This window comes from Schistocerca piceifrons, chromosome 8 (assembly GCF_021461385.2).
Source record: "Schistocerca piceifrons isolate TAMUIC-IGC-003096 chromosome 8, iqSchPice1.1, whole genome shotgun sequence".
NCBI lineage: Eukaryota > Metazoa > Arthropoda > Insecta > Orthoptera > Acrididae > Schistocerca > Schistocerca piceifrons.
Genome location: NC_060145.1, coordinates 183527401 through 183541732, shown reverse-complemented (window position 1 = coordinate 183541732; position 14332 = coordinate 183527401).

Genomic DNA, 14332 nt, shown 5'->3' with positions numbered 1-14332 from the left:
CCTCCCCCTTAGCAGTCCCTTCCCGGAGATCCGAATGGGGGACTATTCCGGAATGTTTTCTTTAGAAAAATTGTTTTTTTATGTATATTTTTCGCCTTAAACGCCATAACGCTTAGTTATACTAACACATTTGAAATTATTTTAAAATATTGTGTGCTGTGTTCACGTCAATTCACGTCCAAATTTGCTCTGTTCTTCTATTTAGATAACAAACTAAAGTAAAGTAACGAATGAACAGTTAGATAAAAAGATTCTGGAGGAGTAGCATTCAAATCCTTGTGAGTGGAATTATCCTGATTTAGCTTTCAAATTTACATATCCTGATTTACGTTTTTTCTGATTTCCCTAAATCACTTCAGGCGAATGCTGCGGCTTCCTTCCGTGTCATTCCCGGAGGCAAATAAAAATTTTCCATTCCCTTCTTTTCTTCTCAGGTGTACTTGCTGATGTAAAATTTACATCCTATCGATTTTGGAGCCAAATGGAAGCTACGAGACACGTTCTGACTTGTCAGTACACGAAAAACTGTTCATAGTGGATTTAGATCGATTCTTGCATACATGCAAGGTGCCTGAAGATGAAGCCATCTGGCTCTGAAAACACAGCGTACAAAATTGATATAAAAATACAGCTGATTACAAAAACAAAAAAGGAAATAATAAAATTAAAAAATAGTTTTATTTCGTGAAGTCCTGATTAGCTGACAGTCTCACCGTCTTCTTTCTTCAAGGAAGCTACAAGTTCCCTCACGCTTGCCCAAATCGTATTCTGTCCCTAATGGTCTCAGCGTAGACGGATGAACTTAATCCATCCCGTCCTCTCGTAAAGTTATTTCGCAGGAGCACTGCTTCTAAGTAGGTCAGTATAGCACGACAGGCTGATAGTAAAACTAAAGTAGAAATCCGCTGTTGAACATTTAGTATAGCACGTTGCCAATCAGCAAGTCAGTCGTGTTTGACGGGGGAAAAGAAATGAAACCAGGGTCGCATTAGCATCATATGAGCCATCCGACACTATGATCTGCTGAAGCGACGTTGTTCAAGCTGTTTGTGTTTATCTCCAAGTTTTCGAAGTTACTGCTCCAGGTGGCAATGTTAACACGTAACTTTGATCTCTAATCGCGTTGGGGGTTCAACACGACCAGAGTACATTAGCAGCGTATTCCCACAGTCCTTCAAAATGACGCAGTCAAGTATCTTCATAAACAAATAGACTGCTATGAAGATTCCGCAATCCTTCTCGTCATATGTTATTTGACATTCTTACTACTCATTGTAAGAGCGGTCACAAGGCCTCATTTCCTATATACAGTAACTCACGAGCGCTATCACTGCATGTAATATCATTTACTAAAAAACCCTCACTGCATCGACCTGCTGGGTTAGCCTTTGCCTCCTCCCTAAAGAAAAACATGTAGTTTGACCCTGAATCAGACTCTGTCAGTGTTCACGTTCAGAAATGACTTTTAGACTACAGAGAAAATAAAACCTTCGCCAAACGAACTCCCAAACGTCCGCAATTATAGTACCACATATCCGCACAGCTATCAAGCCACTTGATTACATCACTTCAAAGTTCTGTAGAGGTACCAGGAAGAATCGTTTTAGAAATGGAGTGTAGCGAATGGCGGAAAAATAATATCTCTCTCTCCCTTAGATAAACGTCGACTCGAAGCGAGCAGTGTACATAATAGTGCACTAATTCACGAGGAGGAAAAATAGGGGAGCGATCATCGGTGGTCGTTGGACGTGCACTAATATACGCTGCCACTTTACTAATTCCCTCGCGACGACCGAGTACAGTTACCGGGGCAGTGCCGGCTATTAAAATATCCGTCTAAAACTCGGCTGATGAACTTGCTTCGCCAGAGGCGAGGAGCAAATGGCGAGAGGGCCGCAAGAAGTTGTTCTGTCGGTGGGCGCGCCAAGTGCCGCCTCTGGTGAATTAGCTGCGGGGCGTTCGTCTCCAGGAAGCAAAATGAACACAAGTGAGGAACAGTCGAAACAGGTTATCTCATTGGACTATACCGTATGCAGACACGCTGAAGCTTCAGCGAGAGAATAAGCAGAGGTGACAAAAGTCAGGGAAAGCGATATCGACACACACACACACACACACACACACACACACATCGCGGTAGTATCGCGTACAAGGGTATAAAAGGGCAGGAAATGACGGAACTGCCATTTGTACTTAAGTGATTCATGTGAAAAGGTTTCCAACGTAAATGTGGTCGCACGCTGAGAATTACCAGACTTTGAATAAGTAATTGTGGTTGGAGTAGACGCATAGGACATTCCATTTCGGAAATCGTTAGAGAATTCAATATTCCGAGACCAACAGTGTCGGTGGCCGACGGCCTTCACTTAACGACCCATGGCAGTAGTTTTTTCTGTTTTTTTTTTCTTTTTTTTTAGGAACACACCACAATTTCACTATTTTACTGTTTATTTAAATACAACCCAAGTTTCGGCCTTTTTTGCCACTTTCAAGTATTTGATTTATGTCTGTAACATATATTGCAGAACGCTTAACATGCTGTGAAGCTCAAAAAAATGGTTCAAATGGCTCTGAGCACTAAGGGACTTAACATCTATGGTCATCAGTCCCCTAGAACTTAGAACTACTTAAACCTAGCTAACCTAAGGACATCACACAACACCCAGTCATCTCGAGGCAGAGAAAATCCCTGACCCCGCCGGGAATCGAACCCGGGAACCCGGGCGTGGGAAGCGAGAACGCTACCGCATGACCACGAGCTGCGGACATGAAGCTCAAAGTTGGCCATAAATTTAGAAAAATATTGGCTCCCCACGAAATACCAGATGTAAAATCACCGTTTAGTATCAGTAAATAACCGTGGGAGCACGTCATATTTAGTAAAAACAGACTTACGTTGGTAAATAAAAGATAAGCACATGTCCTTAAAACCTCTTTGATACATCTACATGTAGATCTACATGGATACTCTGCAAATCATATTTAAGTGCCTGGCAGAGGGTTCATCGAACCACCTTCACAATTCTATATTATTGTACTGTCGATAGCGCGGGGAAAGAATGAACACCTATATCTTTCCGTACGATCTCTGATTTCTCTTATTTTATCGTGGTGATCGTTCCTCCCTATGTAGGTCGGTGTCAGCAAATTATTTTCTCATTCGGAGGAGAAAGTTGGTGATTGTAATCTCTTTGATTTCACTATCATTACGTTTTAACCACGTGTGCTCACCTTTTATTTACCAACTAAGCTTGTTTCACTAAGTATAACATGCTCTCGCGATTATTTACTGAACTGTTGCTAGATGACGATTTTAAGTCTGGCATTTCGTGGGGAGCCAAAATTTTTCTTTATTTATTGCCGACTCTGAGCTTGACAAAATGTTAAGTATACTGCAATATATGTTAGAGGGATAAAATCAAATTCTTGAAAATTACATAAAAAGTGGAAACCCGCGTTATATTTAAATAAAGAATAAAACAGTCAAATCGCGGTGTGTTCCTTTAAAAAAATATTGTATGACTGCTGCTCAGCAACAACAAAAACTGTTTGATGGCAGTGACGTTTGCAGAGAGAGACGAATTGATGGTATCGCCGAAGTAATGGATTTCAGCCTCGAAAGTGTGTGGGAGGAAGTGCAGGACAGAAGAAATTTGCGTGCTGTAGTTCATGAGGTCACGGATAGTCTGAATCAATTAAACGAATAAAGAATGTGTGTGTGTGTGTGTGTGTGTGTGTGTGGGTGTGTGTGAGAGAGAGAGAGAGGAGGGGGAGAGAGAGAGAGAGAGAGAGAGGAGGGGGTGAGAGAGAGAGAGAGAGAGAGGAGGGGGAGAGAGAGAGAGAGAGAGAGAGAGAGAGAGAGAGAGAGAGAGAGGAGGGGGGGTGGGGAATCTGGGGTGGAAGGGGGGTTGTGGGAGTCTGATAGGGGTATTCGAATGTCATAAACGGTTTGAAGCCATCTTAAGGTTAACGGACGCGAAGAGTGCAGATTTACACTTAGTAGGATAGGTGAACGGTAAATAGAGGTGTTATTTCTTCTTTTGCTATCGAAAATGGGCGTTGTTTGTTGTGACGAGCACGCAACCCACAGCCATTCTTGTTATTCTGTGCTGGAGAATCCGGCCGAGCTCATTGCGAAGAAACGTTGTACAGTCCCACCTATGGTCGTGTCAGCAGGTGTGGCGTCAGAACAGAGCCAGGGGAGGTGCAATGGCCAGCACCGCGCCTCGGTGGCGCCTTCTAGCGGAGGAGTGCCGGCCGGCATGGAACCTGCCCGTCCGGCGCCAAGGCTGACACCTGCTGGCTCACAGCCGCTCACATCTCTAGTGTCGCGGTATTGTAGTTCGTCTCCGAGACTTCCCACCTACTTGTTACTTATCGCGTCCACCTGCTGATTCGCCAGTCTTACCTAGCCTGCCGAGCTTTCACGACTGTCAGTTTCTCTCACTTCACTCCCACTGTTACACATGCGTTTCCGCAATAGGTAAAATTTTCCTAGAAAATTACGAAATCTCAAAAAATTTTATAGGTCATCGCACTCCTGACTGGTTTGAGCTTATCTTCTCTCGAAATTCCATATGCTGTTCCTACCCCTACTACAGAGCCCTCTTGGTTACTACTTTTTCATGTCATCAGTGACGTCACTGCTTTTCAGGGAACACTTTGTGTTCGGGCAACCCGCCACGTTTCAGCAATGTAATAACCCAAATATGTATGTTAGGTGGTCTGGGGTATGCTATACTCAGCCACAAATGTGCAATAGTAGAGAATCCAAAATAAGAGAAAGTGCTCTGAAATTTTGACACATTGCATTCGAATACGCGCGTGTATATCTCACGAAATAAGTACCAAACGAAAAAACTACAAAGAACGAAACTTGTCTAGCTTGAAGGGGGAAACCAGATGGCGCTATGGTTGTTCCGGTAGATGGGGCTGCCGTAGGTCAACGGATATCAACTGCGTTTTCTGAAATAGGAACCCCCATTTTTTATTACATATTCGTGTAGCACGTAAAGAAATATGAATCTTTTAGCTGGACCACTTTTTTCGCTTTGTGATAGTCACAAACACATGGCTCACAATTTTAGACGAACAGTTGGTAACAGGTAGGTTTATTTAAATTAAAATACATAACGTAAGTACGTTTGACCATTTTATTTCGGTTGTTCCGATGTGATACATGTACCTCTGTGAACTTGTCATTTCTGAAAACTCATGCTGTTACAGCGTGATTACTTGTAAATACCACAGTAATCCAATAAATGCTCAAAATTATGTCCGTCAACCTCAATGCATTTGGCAATACGTGTAACGACATTCCTCTCAACAGCGATTAGTTCGTCTTCCGTAATGTTCGCACATGCATTGACAATGTGCTGACGCATGTTGTCAGGCGTTGTCGGTGGATCACGATAGCAAATATCCTTCATCTTTCCCCACAAAAAGAAATCCGGGGACGTCAGATCCGGTGAACGTGCGGGCCATGCTATGGTGCTTCGACGACTAAAGTGAAACATTTTGTGGTAACATCGGCAGAACATTACGTAGTAAATCAGCATACATTGCACCATTTAGATTGCCATCGATAAAATTGGGGCCAATTATCCTTTCTCCCACGATGCTGCACCACACATTAACCCGCCAAGGTCGCTTATGTTCCACTTGTCGCAGCCATCGTGGATTTTCCGCTGCCCAATAGCGCATATTATGCCGGTTTACGTTACCGCTGTTGGTGAATGACGCTTCGTCGCTAAATAGAAAGCGTGCAAAAAATCTGTCATCGTCTAGTAATTTCTCTTGTGCCCATTGGCAGGACTGTACACGACGTTCAAAGTCGTCGCCATGCAATACCTGGTGTAAAGAAATATGGTACGGGTGCAATCGATGCTGATGTAGCATCCTCAACACCAACGTTTTTGACATTCCCGATTTGTCTGCTACTGATGTGCGGATTAGCCGCGACAGCAGCTAAAACACCTACTTGGGCATCATCATTTGTTGCAGGTCGTGGTTGACCTTTCCCATGCGGCTGAACACTTCCTGTTTCCTTAAATAACGTAACTGTCCAGCGAACGGTCCGGACACTTGGATGATTTCGTCCAGGATACCGAGCAGCATACATAGCACACGCCCGTTGGGCATTTTGATCACAATAGCCATACATCAACACGATATCGACCTTTTCCGGAATTGGTAAACGGTCCATTTTAACACGGGAAATGTATCACCAAGCAAATACCGTCCGCACTGGCGGAATGTTACGTGATACCATGTACTTATTCGTTTGCGACTATTACAGCGCCATCTATCACAAAGCGAAAAAAGTGGTCCAACTAAAACATTCATATTTCTTTACGTACTACACGAATATGTAATAAAAAATGGGGGTTTCTCTTTAAAAAAACGCAGCTGATATCCGTTTGACCTATGGCAGCGCCATCTAACGGGCCAACCATAGCGCCATCTGGTTTCCCCCTTCAAGCTAGACAAGTTTCGTTCTTTGTAGTTTTTTCGCTTGACGCTTATTTCGTGAGATATTTGGCCCGGTCACGATCAATGGACCACCCTGTATATTGCAAACTATCGGTGTCAATGCGTTGTTAATTCTGAAGCGTTTTTGGCCCTCGAATATAACAGGCTAGTCTCGATGACAGGGAGAGATAGGAGTACGCACCTTGTCGACGATTGGCGCCTGTCTGCGTATCAGCGCTTGGCTTCTGGCGAGTACTTTTTCTTCCCGATGTGCGCGGAAATGCACAGACGGTACCTTTATGTATATGGCGTGGTACAACCCATAGAAGAATTTTAATCGCCTTGACGTCGGCCGCGGAAGCGTACGTAGTTGTGTCAGCTACATAGAAGTCAATCTACGAAGCCGCTTTCTAATTCAGATTTTGAGTCCACACGAACATGTCCAGGAAAACACCTGGTGGACCCTGGGTAGCTGAATGCGGTAGCCAGACGTGGTTTATTTACTAGCGTCGAGTAAAAACTCGCACCGCGGAGTCTGGCGGAAGCGGAGTGGAGGCGCTAGTCGTGAAGTTCCGCGGCACAGCTTGCCGCGCTGCGAAATGATTAATGAAGCTGGTCGGTGGAAGAGAGACGCTGGGCAACGCACCATTCGCCGCTGCGGACGCGCTCCCCGTTCAGAGGTGCGGACGACAGTGTCGGCAGGGTCCGCGCCGCGCCGCGCCGCGCGCCGAGATGTGAATAGCGATACGCGGAGCAGAGCGTTCACGCACTCCGTTTTTGTTTCTCTTTTTTTGGAGTTGTCACCGGAGAAATTAATGACACGGAACGTGTTCTGAAAGTTGCACAAGCAGCGGTCGCCACAGAGGATGGACGTCAGCTCGGATGAGCGTCGCTGTGGCGGGGATCACGACAGCTCGTGCTCGGCTCAAAGGCGACAGACTTGTTTGTCCGGTCGTGCCGCTCGCTTAGCGATGGCGGCGGACTGCCGGCGCAGATAGAATCCCACTGCTGCTCTCTGCCCGTCTGACGGCGAACGAGATGACAAATAGGATATTCTCGTGCGAGCAGATAGCACTCTCGCAGCATCACAGCTCAGATCAGTCTGACATGCGCAGACAACTACAAGACAAGAATTCGCTAGGTATATTTTCAGCTTCTCTGTTGTGGATTTAAGACTTAATTCTGCTACAGCAATGTGCTATCTACCAATCGTCCAGAAATTCCAACGATCACTTCAGTTCCATCTCAACCAGTTCACCTTTTGGTGGTATCAGTGGACCCTCAGATCAAACCTTCCAAGACCGAGGCAGCATGAACCAATCACAGCTTCCGATTCATTACCTCACTATTTACAACGATCCTCTCCAATTAATTAATACGCTAAAATACTTCGTATTACCCCCTGCCAAAACTAATATGGGAACCGCATCTACTTACGATACAACAAAAAGCTCACACTAGAATGAACCTACTAACCAGCAGAACATGGGGATTGCATCCCCCCATCATACGCCTCACTCATCGGTCTACTGACTGGTCTGATTCGACTCGCCACAAATTCGTCTCCTGTGCCAACTTTATCATCTCAGAATAGCAATTACAAATCATGTCTTCAATTATTTGCTGACGGTGTTCCAGTTTCCGTCTTCCTCTACAGTTTTTACCCTCTGCTACCATGGATGATATTGGTTGAAAATGGCTCTGAGCACTATGGGACTTAGCTTCTGAGGTCATCAGTCCCCTAGAACTTAGAACTACTTAAACCTAACTAACCTAAGGACATCACACACATCCATGCCCGAGGCAGGATTCGAACCTGCGACCCTAGCGGTCGCTCGGTTCCAGACTGTAGCGCCTAGAACCGCACGGCTACTCCGGCCGGCATGGATGATATTCCCTGAAGTCTTAACAGATTTCCTACCATCCTGTCCCTTCTTCCTGTCAGCGTTTCCCATAAATTCTTTTCCTATTCGATTCGGTGAGAACTTTCTCATTCCTTACCTTATCAGTCCACCTAATTTTCAACGTTTTTCTGCAGCAGCACATCCCAAACGCTTAGATTCTCTTCTATTTCCGTTTTCCCGCAATCAGTATTTTAGTACCATACAATGCTGTGCTCCAAATGTACATTTTTCAGGTATTTCTGCCTCAAATTAAAAGCTATCTTTGATACTAGTAGAATTGTCTTGGCCAGGAATGTCCTTTTGCAAGTGCTACTCTGCTTTTTATGTCCTATTTGCTCCTTTCGTCATGTGTTATTTTGCTGCTCAACGTTCTCTACTTCGTGATCACCAGTAATGATAAGTTTCTCGATGTTCTCATTTCTGCTACTGCTCATTACATTCATCTTTCTTCTGTTTACTCTCATTCCATATTCTTTACTCATTAGACTCCTCACTCCATCCTAGAGATCCTGTAATTCTTCGTCACTTTTACTGAGGACAGCTATACCTTCAAAGAATCTTATCATTGATATCCTTTCATCTTGAATGTTAATATTTCTGTCATTGCCTCTTCGATGTATAGATTGAAAAGTAGGGGCGAAAGACAACATCCCTGTCTTAAACCTTTTTAATTCAAGCATCTACGAAGCCTTAACCCAGTCATTGCCACTTATGTCTGCGCCGTATGGATTGCCTCTATATCAGAATTCTGTCACTCCCTCCAAATACTTCACCGCCTTCTCTATCCTCTTGTTCGCTGCCGCTCGTATCTTGTACAGACCTAATTATTTCACCCTGCCCTCTCTCTTCTCACCCACATGGAGCAGTTTCTGATTTCCTTCTTATCCCATAAACTTGACACTAACCATAATTTTTTTTCATTATTGAGTACCGGTACCAGCTCTAGTACTTTTCCGCCGTTGTGCCAGCACATCCTTCCAACTTTACACCTATGCCCTGCTTAACCAGCAAGCCACCGCGATCTCTATCCATCCTTCCAGATTTAAATACTCCTCTTCTTCTCCGTCTCAGAGCTCCTCCCCGCTATTCTTCCTCCAGCAGCTACGTTCGAAGCCCTCACCCCCATCTGTTCCATAGCACATTCCTCCCAAAATAATTCTCCCCTAAAAACTCCGACTTTTCATCCATCCCTACTACCTGTCAGTCCCACACTCGTGCTTCGCGATTACCAAGAACGCCAAACACTAGAACACTAGAATGAAATTTTGACTCTACAGCGGAGTGTGCGCTGATATGAAACTTCCTGGCACATTAAAACTGTGTGCCGGACCGAGACTCGAACTCAGGACCTTTGCCTTTCGCGGGCAACTGCTCTACCGACTGAGCTACCCAAGCATGACTCACGCCCCGTCCTCACAGCTTTACTTCTGCCAGTACCTCGTCTCCTACCTTCCAAACTTAACAGAAGCTCTCCTCTGCGAACCTTGCAGAACTAACACTCATGAAAGAAAGGATATGGGGGGGGGGGGGGGGGGGGGGACGTGGCTTAGCCACAGCCTGGGGGATGTTTCTAGAATGAAATTTTCAATCTACAGCAAGGTTTGCAGGAGAGCTTCTGTAAAGTTTGGAAGGTAGGAAACGAGGTACTGGCAGAAGTAAAGCTGTGAGGACGGGGCGTGAGTCGTGTTTGAGTAGCTCAGTCGATAGCTCACTAGCCCGCGAAAGGCAAAGGTTCCGAGTTCGAGTCTCGGTCCGGCACACAGTTTTAATCTGACAGGAAGTTTCACTAGTACAGTACATCAGTTTTCTTTTATGTAATGATGAAAAAATCGTATTTTATGTTTCAAGAAAAACTAGTTCAACTTACAAGGTTTATGCATGTTTATACCTCCTAGTATTGCGGTTCCCAAGCTTTATAAAACTACAACCCCAGAACGAGATCAGATACTACCCAACACCACACCCAAATAACGAGTTTTGTATCGTTGGGGACCACAGTCATTTAGAACTTTGAAATTTCCGCCATTTTACTGCAAATTACTGCTCATTTATTTCACGGTATCATGATTTCAGCTTTACAGTCATTCTCAAGTGCAACTTGAAATGTCATAAAATGTCCGTCACAGCTAATCGATACGTCATCTTCGAAATACCGTATACCTAGTCTTATAAACCGGTCGACATGTCCTCATATCCCATAATATGACGACTGGTTTATAAGATCAGATATAGTTATTTCGACGATGACACGTCATTTAGACATGTGGTGGTGCGCTTGTTTGGTAAAACATACACAGCTCGCCTACGTACGACTCATCGCCAGCCATCTGTCCTGGAGCACGGGGTTCGTGACGGACAGGTCTCCGTGCCGGTTCTGACGTAAGCCGAATTAGGATGCCCACAAAACCTCAAGCGTGGACGGAGATCTTTCGTACTGAATCAACTTGTATGGTGCTCGCAGTCTTGCCAGTGTTGTGCGATTTATGAAATTCTTGGTGGGCTGTGAACAGCAGCCTTATTTTTTTTTAAAAAATGCACTTTGATGGAAGTATACTATTTTTAAGGAATCTTGTGTTTTCAATCATTTTTCCTTGTGTGATTGACCATTTTATTGCTTTAAAGGAGTAAGGTATCACCCATCAGTAAATAGACGCTGTTGGAAATAATATTTAACTCTTTCGCAGTTTATTTAACGTCCACTGACGTCTCACAAGTACCTAGGCGGCAGAGGTGACCTTTCCTCTTCACAATACGGCCATCGATGATGATCCTGTGAACTGGCAGCCCGTTTTCATTGTTCTGCAATACAGATACGGCATTTCCGTTCAAAGTTTAATAGTAACTGATAATATGGCATGATCAGCTAACATATTGAAATAGAAACCCATAGCGGGAATTGTTAAGTCGGTTGGGGCGCGGGTCTAAAGGATCCAAGCGCTGATCTCAAAAAGTAGTAATGCGTTTATCTCAATTAAGTTAGGAAGCTACCTAATAAACACGTCAATTCGAGTAGTACTTTATGGAGACAACATGAACGACTATACGTGGGCCCTGGTGAAACAGTACTCCCAATCGTCTTGCTTGCGCTGTTCAAAATTGCGTGGAGAAGCGGAGGGGGCCGAGATGTGCCATACAAAATAGACGTGAAGACGTGACCGGTTTCCCCAGCCATAACCCAGAGATCGCTGGCTGATGTTAGCACATACCAAGAACACTAGGAAAAGCAAAGCGCTCAACGATTGAAAGACTGGAGAAAACGTCACCAAATAGCCAACGAAGAAACGACAGACCGACAAACGACTACTTGGTTCGTATATCTTCCGTGGCGACAACGATATATTAGACGCGATGTCCTGTAAGTATCTTCGGCGTTTTGTCATAATTTAAACAGCAGAAACATGAGTAGAAACGAGGATAGGCGCAAGTGAGTGAGAGACCAGCAGAACAGCATACGCCGCAGATGCGACCTTGGCGCAAGTTCAGTCAAGAGAACACAGCCAATAAAAGCAGTAAAATATCGTAGCCTCCAAGATCCTTTGATCTATCCTGTGATTTTTGCCTGTATGGCAGGTTGATGGATTAACTTTCAAGTAAACCCCACGCACTGGAAGAACAACAGATGGACATCGAAAACGCTATTGCTGCCATCCCTCAAGCGAACAAATGACTCCTAGTGTGATAAATGGCACGCAGCACTGCATCGACGCCAACGATAGCCATTTCCAGAACATTCTGTGAAGACAAGTTCTCCGCTTCGTTAATTGGCGTAGCTTATTTAATGTTACACATCATTTGTTGGGGCAGTTTTCTTTTCCTTTGTTCTTACTGGACATAATGTTCTGTATGCAAGAGCAAAAGTCAAGTGCTAGAACTTATCTAAAATGGAGACGAATACTATTAAAAGTTTGTTGCTTTCACAAACATGAAAGTATTGGAATTCGGTGGACTTTGCTTTAAGAGTAAGTTGTTGCTCAGGTGTGCTAGCGCACTAAGAGGCGTTTAATGGCAAGTAAAAACGGCGAGCCTGATCGTTAATGGAAGGAAGTTTTCTTTTTCTCTTATTTCCCCCAGTTTTGCGTCTTTCGTCTGGAAGAACTTCGGTACGAACTATTTGTCTAAATTATTTCCGTTTAGTTGTTCGTGACTGGCAATATTCAGGATGAAATATTTAATTTCATGGGTTCGTGTTTTGTAAGCTAGCTCTTAGAAGTAATTTATGGTTGTCTGCTGCAATTTGTCAAGGAGCATTTCCTAATTCCAGTTCTGCAGTTCTGCTGACTTAGTGTCACAATGTAATATGTTATTTCTGTTCCGGAGTAAACAATTTTTCACGCGTCAGCCTGATGAGATGGGACCAGGACTGCCATCATTAAAGCACCGAATTCGGGTACATTTGCCTTGAAATTTTAGTAGAGAAGATTGTCATTTCTGGTACACAATCAAAAAGAAAACTCCAATTATTCTTACCAAATGTAACATAAATAAAAAACAAACGTCCATTACCATACATTCCAAAGAAATTAATTTTATAATTATGTGAAATAAAGATTTTGAAATTATTTTGAAGAGCCTTTTGAAATACCTTTATATAATAATGACAATGCAATGGTGGCAACTCATTTGTTTCACGTTTAATAAAGACAGTACGTTCACACACACTTAAAAATGATCGTTCTTTTTATCTCTTTGTAAGAACGCTTTACTTATGCAACTATGTTTATATATCAGTTACTGAATTTTAAGCTGTGAATGAAACAGCTACCATAAACACATAGAAAGTGATACATTTATAAATCTGAAAAGCTATTATCAACATTTTGTTTGCATAGTATCAGAATTTTTTCGTACTAGAATTTTAGTCTCTCAGAAATGTGGCATGCCTTTCAGTTGTGTGCTTGGAAAATTTCGTAGCAAGTAGCCGCTAGCTACGTTTTCTGTAATACACCAGTGATAAATAGTACTATTTGCTTTGCCCGTGACATCCTCAGAACGGAGAAAGCAAGAGCTGCCATGCAACGGTTAGAATTATATCTGTTTTCCTTTATTAGCATATTAACAACTATATCTTACATAATGTAATGAACTTGTTTTATTTTGTAAATGTGAATACCACAGGATTCTGGTACTTTGGCACACTTTTTTGTCATCGTTCGGATGCCTGGTACAACTAGTATATGCACCAGAATCTGGATACGTATGGAACAAAGTTGAGGCCCATCAGATCTGTTAGGAGAACCTTGTTCCAATTTCCGTGAGTCGCTCAAGCGTGTCACAGATACACACTCTACACCAATTAACTGCACTACGTACACTGTGTTTCTACCACTTGTCGTTAGTATGGGACGTGACAGACCACTTCAACAGATATTCTGGCCGCCTAATAGGCAGAAACTGGACCCATGAACTTGGAAGGCCCAACGGTACCGACCGGCTGCCGTGTCATCCTCTACCACAGGCGTCACTGGATGCGGATATGGACAGCACGTCGCTCTCCAGGCCGTATGTCGGTTTACGAGACCGGAGCCGCTACTTCGCAATCAAGTAGCTCCTCAGTATGCCTCACAACGACAGAGTGCACCCCGCTTGCCAACAGCGCTCGGCAGACCGGATGGTCACCCATCAAAGTGCTGGCCCAGCCCGACAGCGCTTAACTTCAGTGATTTGACGGGAACCGGTGTTACCACTTACGTTGCTGAAACAATTTAGGACGCAAGAAGAAGCTTAAGCAACACCACTTAGCAGCACACTGAAAGGAATTTGGGACCTGGCTCGTGGTTCGCGTCAGTACGGGTCTACAGAACGAGCATAGCGTTTAGTCTAATCTAATCTTTACTTGCTTGAGCAGTGGTACTGACAACAGCGTTAGCCATCCCAAAGACCGCATCAGTTTCTGCTCCCCATATTTCTGTAATAATTGTTGAGCTGTCTTTTGAATGTATAATGAGCACGCCAATGTT